At 37.7% G+C, this 16,162-nt stretch overlaps 1 protein-coding gene across 1 annotated transcript in view; it reads right to left on the minus strand.

Moving 5' to 3' along the window:
* The window catches only part of CHID1 (chitinase domain containing 1), a 99,961-nt gene that overhangs the window by 32,894 nt on the left and 50,905 nt on the right, over positions 1-16,162 (minus strand). The window lies entirely within an intron of this gene.

Genomic DNA, 16,162 nt, shown 5'->3' on the forward strand with positions numbered 1-16,162 from the left:
TGATGTTAATACAGCACACAAATATTACTCTCTGAAATCCAGAAACACACAACACGTTATCTTTGCTTGTTGAACAACAATAATGTTGTTGTGACAACCTTTCTTTAGTGGCCTCTCTCTGCCCTGGATTTGTGAGATATGAGCACCACGCTTATGCAACAGAGTATCATCCTAGCAGATTGTTAAATCTGCTTGCTAATTATACATTAAGCGTTGATCAATGCTCAAAGTGAATTAAGTCATTACAAATACATGACATGTATCTTTAGCTACTATTAAGGCTACACTCTTCTGAATAATAAATGAAGTAACAATGAATTTTAACCACAGTTCAACAGGACAATCACTTTTCAGAATAATAGTTTATGGTATGAAAGCCTGAGTGCTTTCAAAACCAGTATGAGCTTATCAAGTCACAAAAAACTAGGTCAAATGCAATTGATATTGCTGCTTTAAGAGTCTTACACATATTACTTTAAATCATCTTTACCAATAAACTTAAGTATTCAAATTTTAATCATGTTTCAATATTTCTTACCCTTCAAAAAGGCATCTGTTAAGCTTACTTACACAAAAGGGCAAGGGAAGAGGAAGATGTAACAATTAGATATTTGATTAGCATTGCCACCAGTAAATTGTAGATTAAAAAAACCCATTCATTTCTCAGTGCTGAGCTGCTGCTTCTAATCCAGATTCTCTTATACTCTCATTTGTTTTCCAATCATCTCCTAGAATTCCACGAGGGCAGTGTACAAACTTACAGAGATTCTTACAATGCTAATTTTGCACAGCCACAATGTATGAGACCCTGGGAAGAGAATACTGTCTACAGTTCTGCCTCTCTGAGGTTTAAGAAAATTCACATTCCTGGATCTCAGTTCCATGTTTGAGATAAATAGAAACTCTTGAAGCTATGAGAGGCTGTGATGGTGGCTAGATGGAATTCATCCTGTGCACAGTACCAATGTCACGGGGTACTTTTTAACAGCTTTTGGGATTTGCAAGCCAAATAGAATCCTCTGTTCTATCCAACCAAAACAACTGAAAAGAAAATGTCGCATGAGAAAATTCAAACTAGTAGAGAAAATAAATATTAAGACAAAACATATAGTTTCCTTTTAGAAGGGAACTTATTCCTTGTTTTGAAACCTCATAAGTCTTCTTGATATTCACAGATATGCAAAAACTCTAGGAAAAAAATTCGAGTGACAGCTCCTGATTATAGCACATCAGTACTGGGATGCAAATAATAAATAAATTCCAAAGCAATATGATGGTCAACATAATGTTCATAAAGTCAAATAACGTATCACAGAATATGTACAGCTATATGACAAGGTTGAATTTGGAAAATATCTAATTGCTTTGTTGGGAAATCTGAAGGAGAATAAAATATTGAGAAAAAGATGTAATTTCCACTGAAAGTTTTTCCTCTAAGACAGTCAAAGGACATGCCTGCTATTCATCAAAGACTATGGATAAGCTCAGAGCAAAACACGCAACCACTGACTGTGTGGGTTACACTGCAATCTGTCACCTGTCCTTTTAGGCCAAAAGCTCAGAGAGATTTGTGATCTCCAAAATCTTTTACCACGCAACAGAAACCTAAAACCAAGGATCCTGACAGATGGCATCTTGAGACAGAACAGCCAGCCTAATGGTATGTGTTAGAACCACGGTTCTGTCAAACTTCAACTTTTAAGTCAAATTCCTTAAGAACAAGTGGTGCCAAATAGGAAACGACCCAGATACAATTTTTTTCTAAAGTAGCAATCAGCAAGTCTTATGAAAAATCACACTGAACCTCTTCTAATACCATCTGTTAATACTAGATGAAGACGTGAGTACCGGGTTTCAGTTGTACCTGAAAACCCCACATGTTGGTTAATGACACAGACTACCTGCAGAACACTGAATAAGTCCAGCTGGGCTGATTAAGAAAACCCAAATGGAGAAACAACTTTTTGTACCACTGCAGGTTTTAAAAGGCTACTACTATTTTCCTTTAATGCAAAGACCTAATGACCCAACTAGATCAGAAACATGCACAAAAGCACAAGCCATTCTGAAGGAAAGATGCAATTAAATGCATCAGTGTTTTGTTGTGATTGACTGATAGTTCTCATCTGAAACAATACGTTGCATACACAAGATAGCTGTTCATACAGTCTTTTACCAGGCACTTGACCCATTATAAGGTAACAACAGCTCTTTCTGGTGGCTATCTGAAACTGGAAAGAGTACCTCTCAGATTTAATGAATGTTGGCTTTTACAACAGTTAACACTGCATTCAGTATGACTAGAGAAGGGTTTCAGAATAACTTTTTACGCTATTAACTCCTGATACAAGACATTATCTGCTAGTAACAACATTTAACTAGTGAAAGAGAATAAATGAAGCATTTCCCACTGTGGGATTGTCAGTGTTCTTCCTGTAAAATGTTTATCATGCTACTGAAGATAATAATTAACCTCAATAACACCTTTACAACTTCTCAACATCATAACAAACAGAGCCCAGGAAACAATTCATTCAATTCCTTGTGAACAATCCTTTTGGCAATGATAGTAGGTATGATATTAACCATTTGGTTAGAAACATTATTGCAACATAAAAACTGAATATAGATACAAAGAACAGTGGTTTTATGAGCATGTTACAGAAAATTCTCCATGTACCAGTCTAGTAGCATTTAGAACAAAAGTTTAAGGTATGACATTTGGGTGCTGAATATCAACTAATTATAAAATATTTCAGTGTGAAAAAGATCACTGTCATTCTTGGCTATTGACATAAAATGTGTATACATTTAAAAAAAGTCAATTCAGATGTATAAATATCCCAATTACTAAGTTTATTATACAACCTCAGGACAGAATCAGCACAAATCATTTAATCACTTTGATCTAAAACAGATTAACTTGTATGATCTGTTCATAAAAACAAGTAATTTCACAGGAATCAACAAGTTTTAATCAGTATTTTTCAATCTGTGGCACTGCAACAGTTTTTGTTAGAATGCAAAACTATACTTTCTCTTAACTGAAAACAGTGAAGCTGGTATTTTTCAGTTCATCAATCAAAGAAGCTTATTTCACAGAGCAAGAAACTAAATTACATTGTACCGTTATTATCTGTGCCATAGATACTTTTATTTGTCATACTTTTCATTTTGGTATTACTTAAATGCCTTTCTACCTTAGAAAGCCTGGAAGTTCTACACAGTAGGATGGTACCATCATCACTAAATGATCACTGTGCAACCACGCTGCCCTCAGCTTTGCAATGTCCTCACGTGTTAAAATGTCAAAGTCTTCACATCTAAACAAGCATTTCAGGGCACTGAAACATTTTGCAATTTTTGCACTGATGGGGAACCTGACTTCATGCTCAGATATCAGGTTCATAGCTAGAGCATGAATTTCACAAATTGAAGTGATTTGAGTTGGTTACAATTCCCTGTGCAAGTATATAATTAATAAAATGGGAATAAACCTTGCTGTACAATTTGTGCCAGCACTTGCTCTAATTTTCCAGACAGCCATAGCCTCATTACCTCCAGATTTGTGCATCTCATTATGATGCTGACACTCACATTTGTGCGATTAGTGATGAAATTACAGATTCATCCCGATTTAGCGTGGTCTTTACTGCTGTTAATTAGGCAATGAAATGTGAAAACTGTTACAGCATTTTAATTATCTGAATGCAATGAGATTTGTATATTAAAAAAACCCAAAACAACAAACCAAAACCTAGAGAAAATATTTTCTTGACAATTACTGGTTTTGACGGAAGCAGCTGATTGAGAGAAATTCAAACATTTATTTTGCAGCTAGTTGAGATGGCTCCTCCTGTCCATATCTGCCATGTACAGCTTTATTTTTTTGCAGAGAGACAGATCGAAATTGCCTGCTTGTTAAAGAGCATCAACACATGCAGTAACAAAAACCAGAATTAAATATGGACAGAAGAATTGCTTAATCTAAGTAGAATTTTTGCATTATTTTGGCCAAGATCTTTCAAAAAAAATCCTGGAGGAACAGACACCAGGAGGAGCAGGCACAACTCCTGTGCAGAAACAAAATCTCAAAGGAGGCAGCATCAAAACGCAAAGGAAAAACCACTGAAATCTCGCCCTTGTTGTTGGACTTAAGTTGAAGTCATTTTAAATTACTGATTGTTTTATAATTACTGAATGTGGTCATGCTGAGTGGTCAGAATGACCTCGTTCTTCTCAGTTCTCTCAGCTAAGATGGGTGCCCTCCTGCAGTCAGCTGTCATGGAAGCTGTATGGGAATACAACTCCTCTGGTTGTACACAGCACGTAACTGCAATGAGTCCTGCAATGAGTGAGATGCCTGTCCGAGTGTGTCTTCTACTATTTGATCTTTTCACTGTTAAAATTACTGTTTCATTGAGCACTATTGATTTGCTTCACTAGTTTTAGTTATTACCAGTTCATTAATTTTTTCTAACATACAGTAATTGATCAATTGTCACAGCACATTCTGAAGGAATTGCTTCATGGGCAGAAGCCGACTTTAAAGAGCTGGAAAGCCACGTTTCCTTTCATGCTGGCACCATGTCTGCCCTATGACAGCTTGCAGGAGAAGGAAGGCAGCCAGGGGCTGCCCCTTAGACAGAGGTCCACTGACCTTACCAGTAATCCTCCAGTGGCTGTGCACCCCTAGGCTTCACTTACTAAAATGGTTTGTCAGGCAGGCAGGTTACATGTGGGCACTTAAAGTGCACACAAACATTCAAGTCTGAATCCTCAAGTGCACCACGCTTTGAGTGGTTTTATTTCTGTAAATACTTAGTTATATCAGCCTGTCTTCACAAGCCCCCATGAGAAGGCAGAGGCTGGTAAGCCTATAGACAGCAGCTGATAATAACTGTGTGAAATTTGTAGAAAAGAACTGTTGTCCCACACTTTTTATTACTGACTCAAGTTTGTAGGACACTATTCCCACTATACCCATTTAAATCTTTCTTCAACAGTGTAACCTATGTAAGTGCCACCTTATTTGATTACAAATAACTTTCTATACATAATACTTTTATTTTGACAATTCTGATTAAGCTACCTTAAACTTGTCCACTCCTTTCATTATATATTGGAGGGAATTTCATTGGTTTTTCTTTTACAAGATCTCATACACACACAAAATTTTCTTTGAGAAAATGAAATCAAACTGGTGATGCAGTTTCTCAATAGGCATGAGAGTTTAAATAGATTTAAAACAGATTTTAAACACTCGAACATCATGAAATTTAAAAAGGAAGGTTCTCACAGAAATGTCAAATTAAGTAGATTTTATGTATATATATCTCACACACATGCATCCATCAGTAGTCTATAACATTAAAATATAATTGGCAAGGAGCTACACTGGGAACTTTTCCGATCTCTGATTTACATCCTAATCTTAATTTATGTACATTAAACTTTCCTTTTTTTAAACTAAATAGCCAAGGAAAATATTCTTAAGCAAGATAACATTTTACTGTTCTGTATACCTCTAGTGAAACAACATTCAAAACATTAAGGTAAAAATACTCAAGTATTAGCATTATTGTTACTACAAACCCACTAAGTTTTATGACGTAAAAATCCAGCAAGCCTTTATCTGTATATTTAGTGTCCAGAGAGCATGAAAAATCTGAGTGTTTCAGAGATATTTTATCCATTGTTTTTCTCATGCTTTCTACGTCCTCTCTACATTTAATACCACAATCAGTGCTCTCAAAATAATTTTGGGAACTGTACCAGAAAGAAAATATTATTGAATTGAGTATTTGCCTGAGGAACTAAATATGGAAGAAATCCTAGAGTGATGGACTTAATATATAGAAATAAACATTACTTTATTCAGTAATTTTTCACTCTAAAGCTAGCTTCCCCCAGAAGCAGTACATCAAAATAAGTACCAACATTTTTCAAATACTAGAAATGCAAATATTAGACAATTTGCCAAAGGCTACACAAGTCAATAAGAGAATTAGGAGCAGAGTCCAGTTCCTTGCTGAATTCATTAAACTCCTAATCAGTAAAGTCCTTAAAGTCAGGGCAAGCAACACATATTTCTAATATAAACACAGAAATGACGCTGACAGAATATATATAAATATGTGTACATACTCAATGTGATAGCGCTGCAGCCCCTTAAGCTTCTTGAAAAAGCAGACTTCAAAGTCTATAAACATAGAAGCATTATTATCTTATTTTCTACTCAAAGATACTGCATAGTTGCCTGTTCCACTTAGGACAGTGCTCAAGATCACCCCTTTCTGCATTGTTCCATAAGATGCCATCTTCTGAATCCCACAAAGCAGATGAACTTGGTGTGTGCATTCTTAATAAATATCCCTTTTCCCTTGTCCCTTACACATTACTACATTGGCATTATTTTACTTGCCAGACAACCCTTCCTCTTTTTGACCATTCCTTTGCACACACACAAATAACAAAAAATCTCCAGCTGGATACACACACTTCATGGGAAATTTTACACCTGTCACAAAACAGTAGAAAGGACGGTACTGGCTCCACTAGGCCAGCTGAGTGTCCCAGTTCAGTGCATATGTTCCCAGTGAAATGGATATATCTTCCTGTGAATATGATGCTTTTGGCACACAAAGATAAGTACAGCCAATTAATGTAAAGCAGTAAGACAGACTCCCAGATGTGAAATCAAATGTATTGGAAGCTCCAACCTGAATAGCTTCATTAAGCCAGCTCAGAATAATGAACATCTTAAAACTGAAAGAGGAATGAAGCCTAAATAATGATAAAAAATATATTTTACCCATAACTTCATACAGCCTTTTTCAATGGCAACTAACAAGAAAAGCAATGAAGTTATTCCTGCCCTTCCCCTCGTTTTTTGGCTCAGTGTGGAGAATGAGACAGTAAACTGTTATTTCTCTAGCTCACAATCAAAAGGTTGATGTGTTACACTGAAGTCTAGAAGATACTTCGCCAATATATTTGCAAGTTAATGGCTTATGTATTCATAATCTAGCAGACTGCTATACAAGTAGATTTTCCATACAATAGTACCTAATCAGTGCAAGATGATGCAATTCATTAAATGTTTTTAAATGACATGAGAATGGGGCACTCACATGAATTCTAAAATAAGCACACTGAAGTATCATAGAACTGTCGAAAAAACCCTACTGCACCACCCCACTAAAACATCACTTGTCCCTGCTCTCCCTATGATGCTGATCCATAAGGTCTCTGTTTGCTCATCAACACAGAAGGTGACCCCCACTCCTCATCTCTCCTGCTTGTGCTTCCTAGAGAGCCTGTATCCTTCCATTCCAACTATCCAGTCATCATGCTGCCAACAAGATCATAGCCCTGCAGGCATGCACACCTCTCTAACTCCTCTTGTTTACTCCCCATGTTGTGTGTGATTGCACAAAGGTGTTTAAGTTGAGCCCCCAGTGAAGCCAACTTACTGGCTGGAGTGTCTGGGATTCCTTTGTGCTGCCTTTCAGGTGCTCTTCTGCTGACCTGTGACCCCTCTCCAGGGTCAGGGCATTTACTAGTGGCACTGGAATTGAACTAGTAGGAGTGGGATGAACTGAGGTTTCCCTTCCCTGGTAACTTTATTTGAAGTCCTCTTCACCGTGTTGGCAAGCATATGACCTATAAGGCAAAGGGGGGTTGTCACTCATGAAACACTTCCTCCCTCAGCTTTCATTTCTTATCTTACTAGATAAGAGGTTTCCTTCTCCATATTCTTTGCTTGTTGAGACTCATTGGTTATGACAGTATTTGGAACAAAGGAAGAAAGATATTGTACAGGAAACGGGTATAATAGAAAAAGTCAAATTTGCTGAGGAAACATCAAGAACTTAACTAGAGTCTTCTGCTTAGTAAGAGGGACTAGGTCTGTCTCTTGCAATAGTTCACAGAACCAGAGAGTGCAACACTAACTTGATCTGAGGTCACAAAAAGCTCTGCTGAAATACAGCAACATCACAGCACTGCAAGAGAAGCATCAAAAAAAGAAAGAAGCGGTGTGCTCTACCCTGCACTGATACTGCAACTGAACACTGACACAGCTCAATTTTAAGAATGGCTATGAGGTTGTTTTCTCAGCCCTACAGTATTATGCTTCAGCATCATCAGTACAGCACACGAATAACTAATACATAGTTGAGAGAGTACATATCCTTCTATTATCCAGCACCCCCACTCAGCCTATGTTTCCTCAGAGGGGAAGGCTGCTTAAGAATATTTTAAACTCTAGGCATACTTGGTCTACCACTTGTCCTCAGCCCAAAAATGACTGCTACATCTTTCACTGTATCCATGTAATTTGAACACAAAGAGAGGATAAAAAGGCATTTGAAGCCTGTGTTTTATAAAGAAAACACCCAGAAGAGGTGGGGAGGCTGGTGAAAAGTAGTCAAACATCAGTGCATTGCGCAAGTGTTGTCAAGGCAGCCAAGGGAGCACTGAGAATACTGATAGACAACAGCAACTACAGGGATGTAGTACATGTGAATTCTTTGTTGGTGGTAAGCATCACCTTTAGGTCATAAAGCAAGTGGTAATTTTGTCCTGAGTCTTTTTATGAACACATTAAGTTACAAAGGTTAACTCTAAAAAAACACTGTGACCACGTAAAGCACTTAGAATATGTCAAACAAGCGTCTCAGACACAGGAACAAAGAAAGTTAAAATGTCCTAACACATACAATGTTTATATACAATCTTGTGGACAGTGTTATTCAAAACAGTAAGTCAGGTACAAGAACCTGCTCTATCATGTAAAACACTACCTGAAGGCAAGATAATTTTCATTTTAGAGAAGTCAAAATATTATGCCTTAATAATATCCTTGGATCTCAAAATACTTCCTTGATGTACGACAGTTGTGCTTCTGTTGGTCCATCACAAGAATTGTGTCCTTCCATCAAGTACTGGCTTCTTGACATCTCTCAAGGTTCAGCTTCTTAACATAATTTAAGAAATGTTGACCCACCTTTCCCTGGATATTACTTCTAAAATTACACCAGCTTGAAAGAAGACACAAAATATGAAGTATACCCTCTGCTAATAGCCACTGTTAAAGGAAGTACACTTATTATCCAGTGTAATTAGATACAACCTTCTGAATGTCAATTCACCACTCAGGGCACAATGACAGGAGGGGAACAGTCAGCTTGACCATTGAGGTCTTTATGAATTGCAGACATTAGCAAATTTCAGTAAGAAAATGCCCTGAAGTATGCATTTGCAATGCCACTGCTATCAGAGAGTATTAAAAGTTATTCATATGCCACAGCTAGAATGAGACAAAAATAGAAAGCTTACATAAGCTTCTATTATGAAGAATAACTACTGACCGTAAAAGTAATTGAAAATGAGATTGTAGGCAGACACTGGAAGGCTAGACTTGCCTTAGCTCTAAAAATACACAACAATGTAAAGGGCATAGAGCTGATCTGCATCCATTTATAAACAGTGCATGTGACCCAGTCATTGAGATAGTTCTTGTATGCTTATATGAATTTGGTTTAGTAAAAGAGCTGTTCAGAAACTGCACAGAATCCTCGGATTAGCAACAATTGCCAGGTTATGAATGAATCAACCAGAAAACATCATTAATGGAAATACTGGATGTCTTAAAGCTCAAAGCTGCAACAATTACTTTGCCAGAGTTGGAGGTCTAAAGGAGAGTAAGCAACTAGGCAGTAATTTCCAACTTTCACCTAGGCAATACACATTGCAGGGGCCTGGTAAGCAATCACAGTTTATACATAAGTAGATCACCCAGCACTCACTTTACAAGCAAGTTCTCCTACGGATGAAGGAAGGAAGATTAAGTTTAGGAGGAACACTCAATAAGACCAGAAATTGAAACAGAAAAACAAGCTAACACCCAAGTCCTGACAAAGATATCTTTAAGAAAGTGCTTACTGTTATTGCAGGTGGAATGTCAAGTGTCCTAAAGCTTCCCTTAGGAAACCTCTTTTCTCTAGTTAAGAGTTTCCAATGATCAATATTTTCTATGGATTCACATTGTATGGATTGGTCATACAGTGACTTCCAGTTTTCTTTGTAACTAACTTAAACATTATGCCTGTTAACATCAATAGATTCTTGGCTTGCCTAATACTGGTGAGAATACATATTTAAAGAAAACATTGGTTTAACAATTGTTTAAGCTAATACGATATTTCCAAAAGACAACTCTTTCTCAAACCTTCCAAAATAATTGTTATACAAAGGGTCACGATGCCCACTCACATGTACTTAAAGCAGATATCCCGCTCTGGAAAATGAGAACAGCAGACACAGTGTGTGATCAACAAACCATACTTTCACCAACTTACACTGCTCATTGTTTCACTAACATCAGTTAAAGAACCTTCCTAGCTGCAACAAAGTGCTACTAAAATAATGAGGTGCTAGAAGGAGAAAGAAAAGGAGAAAGAAAATTATGTGGCCTTATGATACTCAGAGATCACGGCAAATTTAATCAGCATGTGTTGCCATCAGTGCTATATCCCAGAGTTCAAGCTATCTGAAGATGAGAGAATATAAAATTAAAGCTGAACTGTGACTGAGCAGAGAGGTTGGAAACAACCTCCCTTCATTTTCAACTTGCCTATTAACCAAATATACCGTGTGCAATGGTGACCTTACCCCCTGAAGACGATGCACTAGAAAAATGGCTTTTTTTTTTTACAGCATACATTAAGGAATCCTTTTTACTGCATCTTTGTTAGTGTGTCACTAGTAGACAATGGCCCTTGTGAGAATACTCACTGCAATTTCAGAAACCAGTTATTTATTAATCACTGGTACACTGGTTTGTTTCATATGAAACTGGAAAAAAACCTAACCCTCTAAAACACAATAAAGAATCTCATCAACTTCCAAAATATCTCTTGAATTCCAAAGTAAAGCACCAGCAGGTGTTTACAGTTAAAGACTTTTGAGACTTAAGGTCCTTAAAACCATATTAGCAATAATGTCATTCAACACCAAATCTCAAGGAGCTTTACAAATTATCACTCTGCAATGCAGCACATCTGTGCAAAAGAACACATTCAGAATAATATACATAATCATGTCAACCCTGGGAAAAAAAACACTGCCCCCATAATCCCACAGGAAAGTCTGTGTGAGTGGAAAGAGGTTTTGCTTCTCAGGTCCAATGGAAGCTCCTGGTAAACTGCATTTTCTAGAAAGTTACGAAGTGAACCAAAGTTTCTATTAGTACATGAAAGCAGACAAGTATTATCATAGTGTGGACAAGTATGATTTTATATGTCATTATTTTTAAGCAATATGCTACATTACCTCTGGTATTTAGCACCAGAGAAAGCAAAAATCTCTTGAATTAAAACTCATCACAAAACTTATGGCAGTTCCACTTGGTCATACAAAGGTACATCTCAGAGGTGACTTCCAAATTGTGCAGATCAGGAATTCCACACACTGCACAGCATAAATGCAACTGAGAACCACCATCAGATAGAAGTGATTTGTTCCTTTACAGTTATTCTACTGAAAAGCTGGTCTTCAATTTAATATTCTAGAGAAAAATATCTTGATTTTTTGTAAAGAATAATAGTACAGGTACCCTTAAGAAAAAAACAAACCATAACAAAACCAAAAAAGACCCTCACTACAAACACCAAGCCACTGAACAAAGAATTCTCTAGGTTGTGCACAATAAAACACAAATGTGTCTCAACAATCAAAGCACGTGAGAAGTATTTTCATACTTCCTTTGTCAAAACAGGTACAACCTTCCATTGCAGAAATAGTACGTGTGATGCCTGACTAAATCCGTAAAACAAATTGAATTCCTGGCTAGAATTTTCATATTGAACTCCATCTGGGTATTGAGCCATTGACCATTACTCTCTGGATGTGATCATCCAGCCCATTCTTTATCTGCTCACCAGCTCATCCATCTCTCTCCAACTTAGAGAGAAGGCTGTGTGTGGGATCGTATCAAAGGCACCACAGAACTCCAGATAGAGGACATTCATACCTGTTTCCTTATCCACCAGTGTAGTCACTCCATCACAGAAGGCCACTAGGTTGCTCAGGCAGGACTTGCCCTGGGTGAAGCCATGCTGTCTGTCCCAAATCAGCTCCCTGTCCTCCATGTGCCTTAACACAGCTTCTAGAGGGATCTGTTCCATGATCTTCCTCAGAGCCAGCTCTTCACACTGACCATTTCTTGAGGTACAGGACAACCCTGTTGCCTCTCCTTCCCTGTTCATATTTATGAACAGTCTGTAGCCATCAATAGCCACACTCCAGTCATGGGATTCATCCCATCAACTTCCAGTAACAGCAAGTAGGTCGTTCTTCCACCTCCTCCTGCTTGTTGCCCATGCTGAGTGCATTGGAGCAGACACACTTTACCTGGGCTGTTGGACATGCCACCTTCTTAGAGGAACATGCCTTAATTCCTTTGAGGTATTTCACTGGTGTTTCCCTGTTGGCTCCTATTATCTCAGGAGCCATTGGCTCCTTTGTAAGACTTCAAGTGTGCTCCAGTGTACCCAGCACAGTGCAATGCAGCAGGCTGAGGGCTCTTGCTAGCACTCCATGCCTCTAAACCTGGCATGTTATCCCACAACTTGTCCCTCTCTTGCTTCAAATCTGGTTTAAAGCTCGGTCAATCAGCTCATGAGCAAAGACCCTCTGTCCCTTTGACAAAGGTGAATCCCATCTGACACCAGGAGGCCTGGTGCCATGCAGTCTATCCCATGACCACAAAACCCAAAATTTTGTCAGTCACACCACCCATGGAGCTATGTACTAACAGACTGGATCTATCTGTTTATTCCAATATTGCTGACCACAACTGGGCTCTGAATTCCCTTACCAACCATCCCAAGGCCTTGACATCTCTTTTGATGTCCTTGGACAACGTGTTGCAGCTTCACTGTCACCCACATGGAAGAACAATAGTGGGTAATAGTCCGAGGGTTGTATGAGGTTAAGTTTCCTAGTGATGTTCTTAACCCAGGCCCCAGGGAGGCAGAAGACTTCCCTAAGAGAAGGGTCTGTCTGGCATATTTGGTTCCTGGCAGAAGGGAGTTATCTACCACCACCCCCCATCTTTTCTTCCTTGTGGAGATGGTCATCAGACAGGGAGCAGTTCTTTTTAACTTTGGCAATACCTCTTGTGTAGCTGGCCCATTATCCACATCATCCCTTGACTTACCTTACACATCATAACTTTTGTATAGAAATACCTGGGAAGGCAAGGTGGGCAAAGAGGGGGTTTGCCTGCTGCTCCGAGCACATACTTGTCTCCATTTACTCTTTTCCTTTAAGTTACTGCCTTCTGCATGGCAGGGTGAGAATAGGGGATCCCCTCGATCTTGTGTTTTTTTTCTGGTGGTTGTTCCTGTTTCTGTCTCAGGGAGAGCAAAGCATGGTTTTGCCAGTCTAACTCTTTCTCATTTCCCTACTAATGACCCTGTGTTCCACTCTTGTACTTTGAAATAGCAGCCAAATGTCCTAATAATGGTGGCTGATAAGCGTAGCTCTGAATAACAAAGTGCAATGTCTTTGAAAATACTGTTTTCCATTTCAAACAATGACATTAAGCGATTCAAAAGCATTATTTCATGCTTCTTATAATAGCCACATGAAATGGAAATTTCTTTTTTTGCTCACAGTAGCAGATGAATACACACAAAAATGTATTGCTAGTAAAGGGTCATTTACTTCTTGTTTTATAGATTTTAACAGGCATTCACATCAAGCTTGAGCAGAAGCTATGTAATATGACTGATGCAGAATGAATTCCATCTTACTCAAATTATTTTGCAGTGCTTATTCTCATTAGAGAAGAAAGCTCCTTAGGTCAAAAGACAATGGAAATTATGTTTCTTTCTACCTTAGACTCTGAACTCTGAAATTAAACATAGTGCTTTAATATCTGGATGCATTTAGACCTGCTCAAATCGGATTTAATATCCTATAAATAGCAAGCTCTAAGTTATCATTGGTACAGAGATAACTCTTGAAAGTGTTATTATATTTATAGGTAAAAAGTACACCATATTCTATACATGCAGCGCTCTCCATACACATATGTAGAAAATGTTACAATGAAATAAACATTTTTATACTGTAATTTCTACCATGATAAAAGCTTTTTCTATCAAACAGTTATTTTTGAATTAACAACATTTCTGCTAATTCTAAAGGGAAAAGCACCTAAGAAGTTACCATATCAGTGAAATGAAATGGAGCCAAATAAGGAATCTACTATTAACTTCTGGAATAAGAAATGTTAATTCTTTAATGTTAACTGGCCTTTTGGGATTTCTAATAGGCTGAATCTAGCATACTGTGGGATTTTAGCACTGACATGTTTCTAATGAGAGGTTAATGAATCTAATCTCTCAAACCATGGTAAAACACAAGACTGGGATTCAAGGAGCCAGTTCTGACAGTGTTTGGCTGTGTTCCAGCTGGGTTCACTTATTCATGAAGAAGTTTCCATCAGACGCTTTACTTCTTACTGAAACATGAAGTGAGTTGGAAAGAAAGGTCTCTGTGGTATAGAAGGAACTGTCAGCAACCCAAGGAAAAGGCCAAATTAAAATTAAAATTCATTAACCTTAGCATCTGTCAAACAGTTTCGAAAGGAAGAAGGAAAAAAGAAAAAAGAAGGGTGAATACAGTAGCCTGAGACAAACAGAATGCTACTTTTTACCTGTTTCCCAGAAAACTATCTATTACATCAATAGCCTTAGTGCTCTGAGAACAGTATCTTTGATAAATAGAAATTATGTATCATAGCTAAGTACCATTCTTCACTGACAACTCCTTTGTCTACCTGACATTTGAATGTGACACGAATACCTGTTTCGTTCCTAAATTATCTATGGTCAAGGAGAAAGCACCCCACCAGCTAAGTCTACCCATCAAAAAGCTGTTGCAATATTCCCTGCAATCCACATCCAAGGAATCACAGTGAGAAAAGCATAGGCATAAATTACTCTAGACCAACTAAGTACACAGTTCACAGTAGACAGGAGATCCTCAGTTCCAAAACCAGCGAAGTTTCCTACGCCTTGAGCTTTACATGGATTCTCTGGCAACCAGCAACCAGCTTATGGTAGGGAGGCTTCCTCTCCTCACAACCCTAACTTAGCTCTGCTAAGCCATCTATATTCAGAGAAGTTTGCTTATCTTTCAGAGCATCGGTCTTTGCCAAATTTGAAGTAGTACATATATGCAAAAGGCATTGTAGAGAACAACCGTGTGAATACGTTGACCAACAGAGACAGTATAATATTTATTTTCTTAAGAAATTTAGAAAAATATTAATAATCTGGATGATCAAGTGTAGAATATTCAAGATATGAAATTTATCAAAATAAAACCACATCATGTATTTGAACACTACATGTATGCATGTAACATGCATAAGCAGCTCAAAAGCAAACAGAGCTCAGTGAAACTTCAAGTTCTCATAAAGAGTTACTATTTTTCATTGCTAGTTCAAAAATCAATCAGCATCTCAATGCATAATTTACTTCAGCCCTGTCCTCAAAACAGCTTTTTTTTTTTTCAGACTACTCTAATGAATACTTGGATTTTGTCTTTATACATTTTACATTTCCTAGCAACTGAAAGCACAATTCTACAATTTAACAGTGCTATTTACCATATGAGTAAACAAATAAATATATTTTATGCAAGTTCTTCAGCCAGTCTCACTGCTTGTCAAATGTTGCAGTGTTTCTATGCATTTGTGAATGATTAGTGTCCTTCCCTCATCTTTCCCTGTTTAGCTTCCTTTTAAGTTTGTTCCTGCCTAAGATAGAGCTCTTTTTCAATACAAGCATGTCAGGATGATCAAAAGTCCTGCAATATTGTCAATATTTTATTTATATTTCTAATTTATTTTAGGATTAACATGCTCCTCTTCCCCCAGACCAGATCTTGAGCTGAATTTCAGATGTTAATCTAATTCACTTTGTTTGGAAACTGTGTTTCCTTATTTGGATTAAGTAAGTTCCAACTCTGGCACTAGGAATGTCCCTTTTTGGTACTGCAACACTGGGAAAAGGTTTAAATCACTCTGAAAGCAACACACTCAATACCCACTTGAAGCATTCTTATTTGAGAACTTTTTATT

Source organism: Manacus vitellinus, unplaced genomic scaffold, assembly GCF_001715985.3.
Source record: "Manacus vitellinus isolate BGI_N305 unplaced genomic scaffold, ASM171598v3 scaffold_59_pilon, whole genome shotgun sequence".
NCBI classification, from domain to species: domain Eukaryota; kingdom Metazoa; phylum Chordata; class Aves; order Passeriformes; family Pipridae; genus Manacus; species Manacus vitellinus.